This window comes from Danio rerio, chromosome 18 (assembly GCF_052040795.2).
Source record: "Danio rerio strain M-AB ecotype USA chromosome 18, GRCz13ab, whole genome shotgun sequence".
NCBI lineage: Eukaryota > Metazoa > Chordata > Actinopteri > Cypriniformes > Danionidae > Danio > Danio rerio.
In genome coordinates, this window is record NC_141038.1 from 19,627,754 (window position 1) to 19,645,000 (window position 17,247).

Genomic DNA, 17,247 nt, shown 5'->3' on the forward strand with positions numbered 1-17,247 from the left:
ATAAAGTCTGTCTATTTGACGACTAGTTTAGTTTTGGGCTATTTTTAGATGTCTTTTAGATTTTCACTGACAGCCCAAGTTTAGCCTTGTTTTAGCCAAGCTGTCTATGTTTAGATGTCTATTAGACACAAAATTGTTTGCTCGGAATAGTCTTTATTTTTTAAAAATAGAGTGACTTAATAAAAGTTTAGACTAAACATACAAGAAAATGGTTTTGTATGTTATTTGATACATTACACTTTTCAGGAAGATAAAATTTAAGCAAAAATTAAGAAATAAATGCAATCTCATCCCTACACAGCTAAACGTAAAATAAAAGTCTGATAATGTAAAATTCCTAGAATGAAAAATGTTGCTTTTTATAACATCACACATAAACATATAAAATGCATACATCATAAATATCAGCAGTCGTTTTGTATCCAAAAATGTTTTTGGAATATAAAACATTTAAATGCTTCATTTATGATCTCTAATAAGATCTTTGAGATATACAAATGAATTAAAAACCTGTTCTTTAATAATTAAGTACACCTAATTTCCAATAAATGTCCATCTTGAAATAACAGTTACAATATAAAACTAATTTGTTTGTTTATTCTATAACAGTAGGTGACACGGTGGCTCAGTGTTTAGCACTGTCGCCTCACAGCAAGAAGGACGCTGGTTCGAGTCCTGGCTGGGCCAGTTGGCATTCTTCTGTGGAGTTTCCTCATGGTGCTCTCTTTTCCCCCCAGTCTAAAGACGTACTCTAGGTGAATTAAATAAACTAAATTGGCTCTAGGGTATGTGTGTGAATGAGTGTGTATGGACCTTTCCAGTACTGGGTTGCAGCTGGAAGGGCATCCGCTGTGTAAAACATGCTGGATAAGTTGGCGGTTCATTCCGCTGTGGCGACCCCTGGTGAATAAAGGGACTAAGTCGAAGGAAAATTAATGAATACAAGAAAATGGTTTTGTATGTTATTTGATACATTAGGCTTTTCTGGAAGATCAAGTTTAGAAATCAAAAAACTATCAGTCTCAACATTAAGCAAAAAATGCAATCTCATATTTACACCGCTAAACACAAAATAAAAGTCTGTTAATGTAAAATTTCTATATTAAAAAATTTACTTTTTGTAACAGCACAATAGCATCACGGTGGCAGAGTGGGTAGAACAATCGCCTCACAGCAAGGAGGTCGCTGGTTCAAGCCACAGCTGGGTCAGTTGGCATTTCTGTGTGGAGTTTGAATTTCTCCATGTGTTCATGTGGGTTTCCTCCGGGTGCTCCAGTTTCACCACAAGTCCAAAGACATGCGCTATAGGTGAATTGGATAAACTAAATTGGCTGTATGTGTGTGATTGAGTATAGATGTTTCCCATTACTGGGTTGTAGCTGGAAGAGCATCTGCTGCGTAAAACATATGCTCTATAAGTTGGTGGTTCATTCTGCTGTGGCGACCCCTGATAAAAGTGACTAAGCCGAAGTAAAATGAATTAATTATGTAACACCCATGTCAAAGCAATAAAACACTTTTGTAGAATTAACATTTTATCCAGTAAAGATTTGATCACGCTGATAATGTAAACACCTAAACTCTCACAACCTTAACACATATCATACAGTTGACTTTGAAGAGTAAAAACACCTCACTGTAATCGCACTCATCTTTATCCGAGATGCGCTAATCTGTATGCCTGCTCATTTAGGACAGTGACCAACACTGACAGTTACATCAGCTATAAAAGTCATCAAACGCGTTATAAATGTCATCATCTGGATTTATGTCTGCTTGTGAGCACGGTGTTATAGAGTGGGGTGGCAGAAAGGTCGCGCGAGATGCACGCCAAATGCTTCCTGCTGTGGCACGTGCCAGGTGCCTCTCCGGGCGCGCGCTTGGCCCGTTGACTGGAGTGAGGCGCGTCATCAATCTCTCCCGCGCTGACTAGATTACCGGCGGAGACTTCGGCCTTCACACACTACAGCGGCCCGCGACGACGAAAAACAGCCATATGGCATCTCTACTGGAAGTGAGTTCCTTTTTAAGATTGATAGAGGGGAAAATTGAGGTGGTTACACACTTATATGAAGAGAGAAAAACCGAAGGTGGAGTTCAGTTCGAGTGATGGATGGTGACAATGTGCTCAAGTAGGCTAACGTTACATTGTGCGACATATTGATGTCTGTGGTTTTGTGTGGAGAAATACGGTCTGATATTTGCAAATGAGCAGGGAACTGGATTGGAAGATGTTTACACGAGTCCTGCTTTAAGCTCTCCTTTTTTTGTTTAAAGATAAAAAACGTTTTAAATGCGTTAAAAACATGTTTTTAGCCTATTTGCTGTTACTGCAGTCACGTGGTTTACCGCCATTTTACTTCAAACGTTAACGTATCCTGAGTTTACCTCAGTTTAACTGTCTTTCTGAAGTTATTCCAGTCTAAACCAAATTTATGGTATTTCTTAATGTTATTTGCAGATAAGAAATTTTACTTGTCTTCAAGAAATCAAAACTAACTGTTACTCATGATCAGGGCCAGACGGAATCTGCGGACGTTTTTTGCTATTTCTGCGAAGAATTTTGTAAAAATCTGCGGATTACTTCGGAATTATTTTGGGAGTATCCAGAGGAGTATCATAACTTACACCTTAATATATTAAATAAAAAGTAATGAATTACTGAATAAAAACTGAATAAATTCAGATTTACACATTTACTCAAGTAAATAAACAGAATTAATAATGGGCTTAAAGTCTGCATAAATCTGAGGAATTCTGCGGAAAATCTGCGGATTTCTGCGCGCGCCGATTCCGTGTGGGCCTACTCATGATTTTGTTAGTTCACATTGTTTTGTTGAATCTGTGCATGTCATCAAGAAAAAATGCCCTTCCAATCTTTGATTGAAATCTGAAAATGCACTTGTTTGTTTTCAGGTTATTATTAGATTACTTGATTTTGAGGTGATGGGCGTGGCTAACATTATTAACCACACAAGTTCAACTGTTTTGACAACAAACAGAAATCCGCTTGTTAAGTGGTGATGTGTTTGTGACATATGTAATACTGTTTCCGGGTCCAAGCCGCCATTCATTTGAGTGGAAAAATCATTCGTTTATGATCACGTTTTATTCCTATCACACATTAAAGTTAATTTTACATAAAGTCATAGTGTACACAACAATCTTTGGGCTTGCTGCATAACAAATACCAAAAATTTTACAATTTATAAAAAATTTTTTCACTTTCTGGCCATCGGATATTAGGCATGAACATATATACTGCGATCGTGATTTTCGAAAGCATTAAATCGCTTTGTTAACGTTTATTATTACCATTTCATGAGTCTCCCCATTCAGTTGAATAGAGCGCTTGGACCCGGAAGCCGCTTCGCGTGACGTCACACTTAACAAGCGGATAGTGGAGAGATGTCTATTAGATTGTATTAACTTCTAAAACCCCTTTCCCGATCTTTCTGAATGAAATGCCTTTACTACATTCATTCGGCCTGTGGTAGAAAAAACAAGCCACGCCCACTGTTTGCTCATTTAAAATACAGTTTTTCTAGAAACTGCATTACCATAAATAAATAACATTCTCAGCTTCCGTTTCATTGGGACTTTAATTCGTAGTTGTTGTGACTTATTTGACTGTTTAAACTAATTTGACTTTCCTAATTTTAGCTCTCCTCACAAAGCTTTATTTTATTTTTCTGTTTTCGTATTTTTCAGTTTTCAAACCTACAGCTTGTGTGAGCATGCTGAAATGGCAAAAGTATGTTTTGGTCATGCAGATTTTTTTTTTTTTAAAGTGTGTAGCCTAAATAATGTATAGTGTGATAGTACTCTAGCTATTTTATTGTGCTTAGTGAATGAATAGTCATGCACTAATTGGTGGCAATATTGGAATTGTTTGATATTTTATGTCTTTTCTTCATTTATTTATTAAAGCGTTTTATTGTTTTCCGAGTTGTGGAACTGTATTCAGGTATACTGTAATTAAATAATCAAATGTAAAATAATACTCCATAGTCTTTTTATAAACAGTTCAATAAAATTAATCGTTGTTAGTTTATCAGTGGTACAAACGGTACAATTTATTAATTTATTTTTAAATGCCTGAATGCTTTTAAAACCCTTACACAGTCACAGACCTCAAAAACACTTGCAAAATAATATGTTATAATTCAGACTCAACATTGCATTTACTCACAATGTGACTTTTACAAATGATCTGCTTTTCATTGTAGTGGTTTACTTTTATTTTTGTAATGAGGCTCAGAAACAGTTATTTCAAGATTTGTATTTACAAATATGAAAAGAAATCTCAATAATGAGGCATTGAATTTTTCGAAAATAATGCTCTTCCAAGGTGATTATTATGAGACATGTATCCCACAAATACACTACTCACTTATAAAGTGTGCTTCACATATGTGAGTGGGCTTGACAAACCACCTGTAGAAAAAAACTCTCCCTTACTCTAGCACCTAATTCTCAGAGCACTAACGGTTCTTTTGAACAATTAGCACTTCCTGTGTGTACTGCCTTTTGTTGAATTGCTAAATGTATCCTCAGTTGTAAGTTGCTTTGTACAAAATCATTTTGTTAAGGACTTAATGTAAAAATTTGTACTTTAACATTTAACAGCCCTGTAGTACAAAATGTTATTGGAATTGACCATGAATTATTTCAATATCGGAGTGGTGCATCTGTTATTATGATCGCAGTATGATGCAGTTTTGTCTTATTTAGGACTGGGCGGTACTGCAAAAAAAAATTATTACAATATCATGTTTCATATCATTTGATATCGATAATTATTAAATATTTTTTTAACAATACTTTTAAAAGTATAAGGATTAGTAATGCGTGGTTCACTATTTTCTATGAGTTTCTCTTGTAACTAGGCGACCATCAAGGTTAAAGTCTAGGATACACAGCCGGCCGGAAGTGCGATATGCACGTCAATATAGCTGCATTTTTTTATGATTTTAAAAAATATTATTTTTACAGTACTGTGACTGTTGGGTTTAGTTAGGTTAGAAGTAGGTGTTAAAAATACAATTTATTGGGTTATTTAATAGATAACATAAATAATACTTAGTACAACTACTGTTTAACTTTACTGTGATGGTTGGGGTAGACTTCAATAAAATAAAGGGTGCTTTCACATCTGTAGTTCGCTTCATTTGGTCTGGACCAAGGGTAATAAATGATACATTGTTGCATCTTCTGCCGTCTTTGGGTCGTTTTCAAACCACACTGCTGGCTTTGGTCCGAACCAGTTGAAACGAACCAAAATGCAGTCATCTGACAAAATCCACATCTCTCATTGGCCAGATGTTGTGAAACATATTTCCTAAATTGCTTATTGATTGGTCAGAATTCACGTGCGGGAAAATGCCAGTGAACTCCCGCAGGTAAACAAAACCTTTTACTCTGGAGGGACGACTGCGCTGGCTGATTGTATCCCTGCTTTAGACAAACTATACATTACGAAAATGAAGCGCAGCTGGAAAACAGTGTTTAATGCATCACTCGTCACTTCAGGAGGAGCCATGAATTAATTTAGCTAAACTGCAACATGGTCATCTTGCGGAAATATTACCAACGATCGATCAGGTAATGTTTTCCCCTCTCTCCCTCTCTGTTGGTAAAGCACTGTCAACAAATATTTTTCCTCCATATCCCATAATGCACAGCGCATCAGCCTACGGCAGCTGAATTAGTCCAAAACGCACAGTACTTTTTGCGGTTGGACCTGTTTTAGTACGGATCATATTCTCACCACAAACGAACCGCTCCAGGGTTCGTTTGAATGTGTACCGAGACCACCTCTATAAGCAGGTCTCGGTACGCTTATTTGGTCCGCTTTTGGTGCGCACTCGAGTACGATTGCTGCATTCTCACCTGCCCTAACGAACCGTACCAAAAGGGGAAACAAACTCTAGTGCGATTCAATCAAACTAAATAAGGCAGGTGTGAAAGCACCCTAAATTAATGGGAAATCTAGCAACAACCACCATCAAGCATTTTCTTTGAGTATGACAAGTGGAAAAACTATTGCTCCCGTATCGTCACAAGCTTATGGAGAAAAGTAAAAACCACTACAGTGTTTGGATGCGCTGGGTTTGTCTGAGGTAATTAGTCTGCCGTTACTGAAATGTGTATATTTCATACAAAGTGTGAAGCAGATTGGTTCATTCTACTTGCATAAATCGCGGTACACGTTTGCGGCATTCAGAAAAGTTATGATGTTTTCTTAACAGTACCTGTAAAATGTGTGTGTGTGTCACGTGTGCACTGCTTGCACATCGTGTGAGTCGTGCAAGTCGTGCGCCTCCGTTGGAAATGACAAGTTTACACCCTTAGCGTATTGACAATGGTGTTTGGTCAATAAATATCAATACTGATTTTATCACCCAGCCCTAGTTTTATTCTTCTGTAAAGTCAGCTTACCTAACACACTGTAGCCTGGTTGAAATTTGATGTTTTTTTTGTACTTTGTATTAAATATTGCAGTATTGTAGCTCACCAGATCGTGGAATGTCATGAAATAACATAAAGGAGTTAAGCGTGATCTGTTTTTTTCTGTCAGACAAAAAACGACTCTTTACCAGGTCTTGGCAAAGGACATCTTCTGTCCCAATGTTTGTAAACCTCGCCAATTTCAGAATATATCTCCTAAAACCATGCCCAGTGACAAGCAATTAGAGGACAGCTCAGTGGTAGTTATTTCCTTAAACGCTAAAGCAAAACGAGAGGTGAGCGAAAGAGCAGCAATTAAAAGGGAAAGCATTGAGATACTGCAGATTGAATTTTAATTGCCATATGAGGAACCATATTAGAAATGTTTACTTTAACTGATGTTTACTTTAACCGTGATGCTCAAACAGGAGTGGAGTAATTATAACAGGCTCTGAAATTAAATGAATCTCCTGCTGAATTTGATTTGTGCTTTAGAAGCAAGTGACAGAGACGTTGACATCATTTTATCTGCTTTATCGGGGTTATGCGCTCACGTCACACCAATGCTCATAATTACACAGCATCATCAACATCTGCTGCAGGTGGCTCGTTTTATGAGAGCATGATGCTTGGCGTGCAGGGTATTTTGCTTCTAATTTGATGCATTATTTATCCAGTGAAGTAGTGTTTCAGTATTTCAGACCAAAAACTGTGCTTGGATCAAAAAATAGATTAGACCTGCATCCAGGAGCACATAGAGACTAGAAATTGACAGTCCTTGTAGGGTGGTAAATCTTAAATATGGCTAAACAAATGACAAAATGCCATTTTAAACAGACATCTGTGAGCTAAATTACATTCCCTTTTAGCTCTACATCTTGACATTTGTCCAGTTATGTTCATTCATTCATTCATTCATTTTCTTGTCGGCTTAGTCCCTTAGTTTTTACGCAGTGGATGCCCTTTCAGCCCCAACCCATCTTTGGGAAAACATCCACAAACACATTCACACACACACTCATACACTACGGACAATTTAGCCTATCCAATTCACCTGTACCGCATGTCTTTGGACTGTGGAGGAAACCGGAGCACCCGGAGGAAACCCTCGTGAAGGCAGGAATAACATGCAAAATCCACACAGAAACGCCAACTGAGCCGAGGCTCGAACCAGCGACCTTCTTGCTGTGAGGCGACAGCACTACCTACTGTGCCACTGCTTCGCTCTGAATAGTTATGTGTTTCAGGTTCTCTTCTTCTTTACATTTTGTTAAAGATTGAAGTATTGAGTTGTAGATGAGTAGGTTGATATTTCTTTTGGTTTCCTCCAAGTTCAATTAAATTCCTCTTTGTTTATTTAGCACTTTTACAATGTAGTGTACAATGTAATGTAATTGTGTCAAAGCAGCTTAATATAGAAGTTACAGTAAATTGAAGCTGTGTCAGTTCTGTTTTCAGAATTGAAGTTCAGTTTAGTGTGGTTTAAATTTCACTGCTGAAAGTCTAAACACTAAAGAGCAAAAACACTGTTTGAGATAAATTTGGAAAATTCTAAAAGATTCATCTTCATTGTTGTTAAGCCATTGTCATGACATTTAGACAGCTGAGATCATACAGTGTGACATGGGAGCCATGTTTGTGCTGTCTGGCATGTTACAATTGTTTATAGGATTATTAAAAATGGCACTATGTTAGCCGGGCTCTGTGATCAGTACATGTCCTCTGAAGGCTAGAAGACACTCTAGTGCCAGAAACTTCAAATCTGCTATGATAAAGAAACTTCCATGGGAAGATTTAACAACGTTAATTGATTCACCATGACTAATCATTACACAACAACATAATCATCTCACAGGAGGATTGATTTTTAAACATTCAACTGAAGTTGTAAAGTGTGTTTGGAGTAAAAAATAAAATAAAAAAAAACATGTAATATTCTGGTATTTATTTTCACTTGCTTTTAGATGTTGCATCATTTTCCGCACAGCCGTAGTTCACTGAGAATCTGTGCAAACAGCAGATATTACCACAGAATGAGCCTTATTGGACTCACTAAACTAATATTGGACACACTAGACTCACTCTTGGACATCTACTTAAAGGAGAGGTTAAAAAAAATTGCCAGACAACTAGGGCTGCACGATTCTGGCAAAAAAGTGAATCACGATTTTTTTTTTTTGCTTAAAATCAAGATAAGCAAACCTAATAAAGGTTAAAATGATTTGCCTATTATAATTGTTAATTATCAAACTTATGGTAAAACAACAATAATAATAATAGGCCTATGTGTAGCTCTACTGTTGCTTAAAATGCCAAATTTTGTATAGTCATTATGGTGGACTTGAACAGACTTTCAGTATGTCCTGTTTATTAATTTACAGTAAAATTATTACATTAGAATACAACTATTCATAATTCTGAAGTTGATTTATTATGTTTAAGACATGCTTGTCATCTGTCATTAACAAAATTGTTTGACCATTTGTTTTCAATGGTAAAATTAGAATTTTGTCATTATCAGATTCCTTCTTGCATTATATTCAAAATTATATATAGGATAGGGTTGTTATACTGACACAGTAAACATTTGTTTTTTGCACAACACTTGCTGTTCGCTATGAAAAAACCCATATCAAATGCTTGTCATAATCATAATTCTAAAATGCCATATGATCATTTAAATGATGTGCACACAGGTTTCACTTTCACTTCCGAGTGTGGCTCATGGCTGCTGTCCGTGTGAGAAAAAACGCATACATGCAAATCAAACCTCCCGCACGGCCCTCAAACAATCACTCTCTGCAACAAACTGAACGTAATTTACAACTTCATTGCCTGTTATTCACATATGCAGGTTGTGTTCATTAAAGTAGGCTTTCTCGGTAGTTAACAAACAGGTGGCAGTCAGCTCACGTGTGATTTTGCGGCTGCGAATACATCATTACATGAAAACAGAAATTACTTTTCTGGGTGAAATTTACTTAATAAAAACAGTATGTGACACTTTTAATGCCATTTGAAGGTGCCAATGTTGCTGTGAAGACTTGTACGACTGCCTTTAAGCTTCTCTCCTGACCTTGAAAATATAATTGGCTGAATAGTAGAAAAGCTGAACTAAGATCGTGTGTAGGATCGAATCGTGATCAGGCCCGGATTGTCTAATCGGGAGGACCGGGAGAATTCCCGGTGGGCCGGTCCGTTTTTTGGCCGCGAGGGCCGGTGTCCCTAGCTTCGGAATCTGTTGCTCTCAGCAGTCACACTTTTTAAATTAATTTATTTATTTGACCAGTCTTCTTATTCATTATTTTACCGTAGCTCTGCTCTGCGGTTAGCACGTTAGATTACGACACTGCCGATCGGGGTTTGATTCTCGTCTGAGTATGTTTTTTTTTTTTCTCATTTTTATTGTTAAGACATATAATACTGTTAGAGTTGTTGAACGTTTGAAGTTCTAAAGCAGCTGTTTTCTTAAAAAAGACGTGATATTGTAATTAGAAACTGAAATGGAAATGTCCTTATTTTAATATAGTCAGTCGTGAACTGAGGTGGGCCGGTCTGAGGCTTGAAACTCCAGGGCTGAAAAGCAGTCCCACTCCGGCCCTGATCGTGATCGTGATCTTTTTTCGATTAATTGTGCAGCCCTACAGACAACGATATTTAATGAGGAGGGACTTATTATTTTTCAATGTGAATTCTTCAAAATTGGTGGAATTTTTATCAAAAACTTATAAACTTCTTTTTTTATAGACTAGTATTATTTATAAATGTTTGTATATTTTGTTCTGTTTTTGCCATAAAATAGCAAGAGAATCTGATATGGCCAATCAAACCTCTCTTTAACTCTCTTAACACAGAACGATTATCTCTTTCACAGTCATTCTGATTAAATAGATTTCAGTGTTGAACTCAATTTTGCATAGCTTATCGGTTTATGTCTAATAAATGCTGTTTGCTAGAACTGACTTTACTGTGAAATGTGCATGACATTTTCCTTCAATTAATTGCACAGCTCTACTCTAAACGAGTGTATTGCCATATGAAATGCTTCTTATTTATTTATTTATTTATTTTTCATTTTAATTAATTTTATTTAAATAAATAAAACACATTTCATAGGGTCTTTTTCACATTTAGAGTTGGGACATAATTTAAAAGGGTGTGCACCAAAATTTACTGCATTACATTAGAATTCATTTTTTTAGAGTAAATTCAACATGGAAATCATATGGCCCCAAAAATGATAATTTTGGAAAACTATTGAAATGCAGTGATGACTCTTTTTGGATTAAGCTTTTTTTTTTTTTTTGTCCAGTCAGACGACTTTACGCTTCCTTATCCACCCCCAATAATATCACTGTCATTGGGTGCAAATAATTAGCAAATAGCAAAACCTGCTTGACAAAGTGTGACACAAACATCATAATTCATAATTTAAAAGTAATGCACATTTAATACATCACATAAACTTAAACACATAATTCTCTAGCAATATCAAAGGCCAGAAATAAATGATAGCAAAGTAACTTTGATGTTTTATTAACTTTAAAGAACATCTCATTTTTGTTGTCAAAAAGCTGTAGCTTTTTTATAGACAGATTCCAAAGACAGTGACCTGATGACCTTTCACATTATTACCCTTTGTTTGTTTTGATAATTAATAATCAGGCAGTTAGAAATGTGTTTTCTTTTATTGGGCATGAATGATTATGGGCATTTGAGACATAAAAGATGAGCACATTTTCTTCTTGGATGCATTTGAAACATTTCATGAAGAATTGTGTGGTTAATGGCTCGAAGTGAATTTGGGGATTTATTGTTTCTCTAAATCTTTCCATGGGGAAATAAGATTGTGAACTTCAGGGAAATTGATGATATGGCCAAACAGAGGAACTCCAAACACTTTAAATATTTAAAATGTAAGGAAGTGATGCTTCAGCAGATTGTCACCTTTTAAAGCCAGACAGTATGTCACCACACATGTTAACTGCTCTCCGCTGTCTGTCAGATGATCAGTGGGAAACCAGTCAATGAAAATGTGCTTGGGTATTTGCTTATGTCTTCAATTATTTAGAAAATACATCCTTGTCTTAGTGCTACATACATTTTAACAGACAGTGGCCATTTCAAATTGTCATGTTATCTCATGAATGATTTTTTTTCCAGTAGTCTGAGTGATGTTTAGTCGTTCAGCGTCTCTATGTTTTATTTTTGCCTTCTACAACTTGTGGGCGAGAAGGCCTATTACGTTAATGGGGAACAATTGAATGTTAGTGTCACAAATTATCTCTGCAAACGATATCATTGTGCAAATTAATCCCCTTCCCATAAACAACGCTGGCATGCTTATACTGAGAGAGAGAGGTTTTAATCATGCTCATAATTAGTTTATGTGCGCTTCATTTAGCTACACTGTGTTTATCTGAGTCCTGTTGTACTCACTTTAGCAGGTTAATGTGTTTTCTGTTTACAAACAAAAAATGCAATTATCTCTTTAATCAAATTAGGCACATTTTGACTGCATGCATACACCTAGTCTGCTGTCTACCACACTTAAGAAATAGGAGTGTGTGACTTGAGCTGTTATCAAACATCAGCATTTCTGAAAATATATCATCAATTGCTATGTGCTGCATAGTTTTTTTTTTCAGAGATGCCACAATGAGTTTGCGAGAATAAGAAAGGGCGTCTGGCTTCAGAGAGTGTGATTTGGTTTTGAGTGGTGCCATAATTGGAAGGAATGACTTGGTTTTGACTGGAGCGAAAACACAAAGCATTGGAATATTACATTTATTTCCTGACGTGTTTCTAAGAGCTCTTTAGCAGCCCTTAAACTGTCACCAGACTCAAGTTTGTCATTACTATAAAGGGCTGCAAATCTACAAGTCATCAAATATGGATGCAGAACCATGGAGAGAGGGAAATTTATGTGGAGAGCAGAGAATAATTGTATGACTGCCTAAGTATTTTAGATAAGTCCTAATTACGCCACAGAAAGCAGCACAGAGGGGTGGATAAGAGGGAAGTGGGGCTCGATTGTAATGTTTCTCGTTTTTCAAGAGGGTTACGATCTGACGCAGTCATTTGAAGTGAATTTAATTCTGTATTGCTTTAATTGCAGATGAACTGCATTCGAGCAAATTATGCTATTCTGAACAGGCTTGGTCTCGGTGGCTTTTTGGCAGCACGTTTTGTATGATCATTTAGGATGCATGGTTATTGGTCGACATGCAGTGATTCTATTTATTGTTTATTGTATCTGAAAATATTTGCCAATGTATTCAACCGTACACATTCACATTCAGTTAGAATACATTTGCAATTACTGAAACTGAGAATGTTTCAATTCTGGCCATTACAGATCATGTCCACTGGAGTGCTGTTGCGGTCTTTGCCACTTGAACAGTAAATAGGCAAGACTGTCCTGAAGCCTAACAACACAAAGCTTTAGTGCCCTTAATGCACATTTAGGGTTTATTGTTAAGGACACAAAGGTTTTGTGTGTGTGCATCTGCTTGTGTGTACAGACAAAACTCTTTATTTTAAGTACAGTGATCCCTTACTATAACACAGTTCACCTTTCACTGCCTCACAATATCGCAGATTTTTTTTTAGTGCAATTTGACATGCTTTTATTTCACTGTTTTTATTTTATTTTTTACAGTGCATTGTGTTCTTCGTCCTGATTGGCTGTAGACCATTGTCAATCAATCTCTTTTACAGTAGAGTATGCTTTCAGCTTGACAAATTAGCATAAATCTTTGATCGCTAGCAATGTGAGTTCCAACAAACATGCAAAAAGGGTTGTAACTGTCCACAGCAAGACCATCGTAAAGGGGGTCGCAAACCAGATGCACTGAGCCGCGATGCGCCATGCATTTTAGAATTGTAAATATAGGTTTATCAGTGTGCGTATAGGTTTATATCATTGTCGCAGCTCCAACCCTATCAAACACAGCTGATCTAACTAATTAAGGTACAGAATCAAGACTACTAGACACTATTAAGCAACACCACTAGATACTTTAAGGCAAATAATTTCACTCGCTGGCCATATTTAAATTGCCTCTCAGGCATGTCAAATCGGACATGTCTTGTGCAGTCTTTGGCTAAACTCTGCAAAGATGTGGACCTCCAGAAACTCAAATCTTAAAGACCGCTCAAACTCCACAAACCTCTCGAAGTTCCACCTTGCAGCATCGATATGCAGAACATATTGTCATATGTTCATTACACCAAGTTTGAAAGCTGTACATGGAAGAGCTTCTGTGCTCTGTTGGTCAGCATATTTTTTTTTTGTCTGTTCGTGAGGAAGAGGCCCAAAAGTGTATTATGACACACTAGCTATGTTTCCATCAACCAATTTTTTTGCGCATTTTGGATATGAAAATGAATATTTTGAAAATGCACAAAAAAACGTTGCACATAACTGAGTAGGATTAACTTTTTATTCAATAAGAAGAGTGCATAAACTTTCATTAAAAGAATGATGAGAATTTGTTATTTGAGATCAGGTTGTGATAAAAATGTGTGCGAATGGACAAACCAGTCAGCTGACCACATTGTAAAAACATCTCAAATGTTGTTTTGGTCATTGTGAAATTGCCTTAACTATTTCAGTTTTAGTGTTATTATATTATTAACTACAGCACGGTGGCGCATTGGGTAACACAATCGCCTCATAGTGAAAAGGTCGCTGGTTTGAGCCCTGGCTGGGTCAATCTGCATTTCTGTGTGGAGTTTGCATGTTCTCCCACTTTTGGAGTGGGTTTCCTCTGAGTGCTCTGGTTTACCCCACAAAGAAATGTGCTATAGTTGAATTGGGTAAGCTAAATGTGTGAATGAGTGTGTATGGATGTTTCCCAGTGATGGGTTGCAGCTGGAAAGGCATCCCCTGCTTAAAAAACTTATTAATAAAGGGACTAAGCCTAAAATAAAATGAATGAACAAATGAATGAATGAATGTTAATAATTACATAATTAATAATAATTAATAATTACCTCCAGAACTTTTAAGCATCTGCACTCTGCATCTCATGCCTTCCAACGCATGTTCATTGCAAGTCGGCATTGTCTAGTCATTTATTAAATAAAGAAAATATTTGCACAGCTTCTCCTACTGCAGCAAATTTTGTTTTTACTTTTGATATTTGGTGCTGTTTTCTTCAGGAAGTGACGATTTTGTTCTCATGGACTCATTGGATGAAAATGGAAATTTTGTGCATACATTTACAGGGCTCGAAATTAACTTTCTTACTTGGTAGCACCGGTGCTCCCAACCTGAAATATTTAGGAGCACCAGAAAAAAATTTAGGAGCACCCACCAAAAATGAATGATACATTTGACAAGTTGGATTCTAAGGGATTTATTGTATTTGAAAACAACATCAATTGGGACTAACAAAACCCATAAACAACTATCTAACTAATGCTGTGATGACTTAATATTTGTGCAATAATTCCAATATGAATGTTGAATAATTATAAAATATTAATGAAGATGATGACGATGACAATAATACTAATAATGAATTATATTTCTCATCATCATGCTGCCTTGAATGTGCTTTAATGCAAGTTATCTGCTATATAAAGTATTACTGTTACTTTATGAAAAAATAAATTGATGGTTTGCATCAAACACAAATGAAGCATTGTAGTAAATATTTATTTTTTACTATTGTTTTTATATGATTGTCAATTTAATAAATAATAATTCTGCTACAAAACAAACAAAATAATATAATAAATCATTCGATTCAATGCTGAAAGCTGCAAAGCAGTCATCAGTAATTAAATAGAAAAATAATATACACCTCAAGAAAGAACAGACAAAAGAAAGGAAGAAAAGTCTCACTTTTAAAAGTTTTGGTTTCGGTTTGTGTCATTTTAATGCTCAGTCTCGTTACGCGCTGTATTACATTGTTCTATGTTTGCGGAAAAGCATGCGAGTCAGCCGGCCCAATATGAGGGGGGCAGAGCAGGATTCTCCCGATGACCACCGGCGCAACACTGTTCTTTGTTATAATCCGCATCAGTTTAAACTTAGTAAAGGCAAGCTTCTTTGGCGATGGTGTTTTAGCGGACATTTGCACTGTTGCAGCCTGATCTCACGAGGAAACGTAAGAAAAAGTTACGAATTGTCGTGAGATTGTGTTGGCTGAACACGCAGTGCATGCAACGCATCGAGAGTTAGTGTACTTTTCACTCTTCAGCCGTTTGCATTCCCCGCGGTCACAAAAGCTCCCTCCCTGTCATCTAACAGCGGAAAGTCTTAAGTGATTGACAGCTAATAGGAACCAATATAGCGGCAGGGAAGACCGATTTTTACCACGTTTTTAGAAAAAAACCAAAACAGGTCGCACTACAACCATTATATGCAGTCGCACGAATGCTCCCAATATATATTATAAGGTCGCATAGCTTAAATTTTGGGTGCATATGCGACGAAAATGGTCGCAATTTCGAGCCCTGATTTAATTAGCATTTTTGGGAGGAAACATGGATAGTGACACAAAGCAATGGATTCGAAACTCCCTTTGCCATTAATAAATCAGCATGAAACCCTATTGTATGTCATGCCAAAATTGTCCAGCATGAGGGAATGTTATTCTTTAATAAAAAGGACGAGCTTACTGTTATCTGCCAGAATTTGTGCATCCTTGAATGTATTGTACATTGTTTTTTGTTTTTTTTTGCCCCTACAAAGCCTGGGTGTGAAGTGACCATGTTCTATCATGAGATGCTGTGCTCTTCAGCTGGGCTCAGTCTGACCCTCATGTAACTGATTTCTTCTTTTCCCCCCTTTGTGGATGTGAAGAGAGGGTCCTGGGCATTAGCTGTCTAGTTGCAGTGACACTGACTTCTTCATTCTCACACGTGCCAGTACAATCCATCCCATCTCTCACATACCTTGGTCCCTGCAGCCATTGAAGATGATGAAAACTTCCCTAGTGACATTTAGTAACCTTTTCCACCGAGAGACAGGGGATGAAGATCTGAAAGACGAAGAGGGGGAGCGAGGGAGGGGCTGACATCTATACGTGGCATTCTTCTTTGTCACCTCGTCACATGTCCTCTTTTCCTTACTCTTTTTCAGCCCACCTCAGTCCTTGGTACTGGCCATTATGAGCTGCATTGTGTGGAAGCTCCATCCAGAGTAATAGCAGCTTGTGTTTGTACTCAAATGTGACCATGAAAGAGGTTTAGGAGGGGTCCCTAAATGACTCAAAGTACATCAACAACAACTCACGTCTCATAATAGTCTATTGCAACAATTTTTAATAGTCTTGAGAACAAGGAAGACAAAGGTGTAGTCCTGGAACATTTTAAAATCATTTACATAAAAAAACTAGAGTAAATGAGTAAATAAGGGAGTGCTGTAACCTGTTATAGTCAGCATTTCCATTCAAAACAATTATGAAATAACTATTATTTTCCCCCATGAATCGGAAAACAAAGCTGGACTGATTTCAGTTTTGTCTTCTGATTTAAAATGGGTTCTTGTGGTAATTTAATTCAGATCTAAATGAGGATTTCTGGGTGGAATGGTGGCTCAATGGTTAGCACTGTCGCCTCACAGCAAGTAGGTTGCCGGTTCGAACCTTAGGGCAATAGGGCAATCACCCATTCAGTTACCAACAATCTATCTAAATATATAGATAAAAAAAATTATATAAAAAAAATTATATATATATATGTGTGTGTGTGTGTATGTGTGTGTTTCGTTGCAAAGATATGTTCATTTTACAGTAGCTGTTACACAACTTACAGCAATTTTTAAAATTAAAATCCCTGATC

General features: G+C 36.8%; 1 protein-coding gene across 27 annotated transcripts in view; it reads left to right on the plus strand.

The window, feature by feature from the left end:
• The first annotated feature begins 1,859 nt into the window (after positions 1 to 1,859).
• LOC147832798 (uncharacterized) overlaps positions 1,860 to 17,247 on the plus strand; it is a 273,558-nt gene continuing 258,170 nt past the window's right edge. For all 27 annotated transcript variants that reach the window (XR_015514860.1, XR_015514862.1, XR_015514861.1 and 24 more), the window contains exon 1: positions 1,860 to 2,014. The gene's annotated coding sequence lies outside the window, so the exon portion shown is untranslated. The remainder of the gene's footprint in view (positions 2,015 to 17,247) is intronic.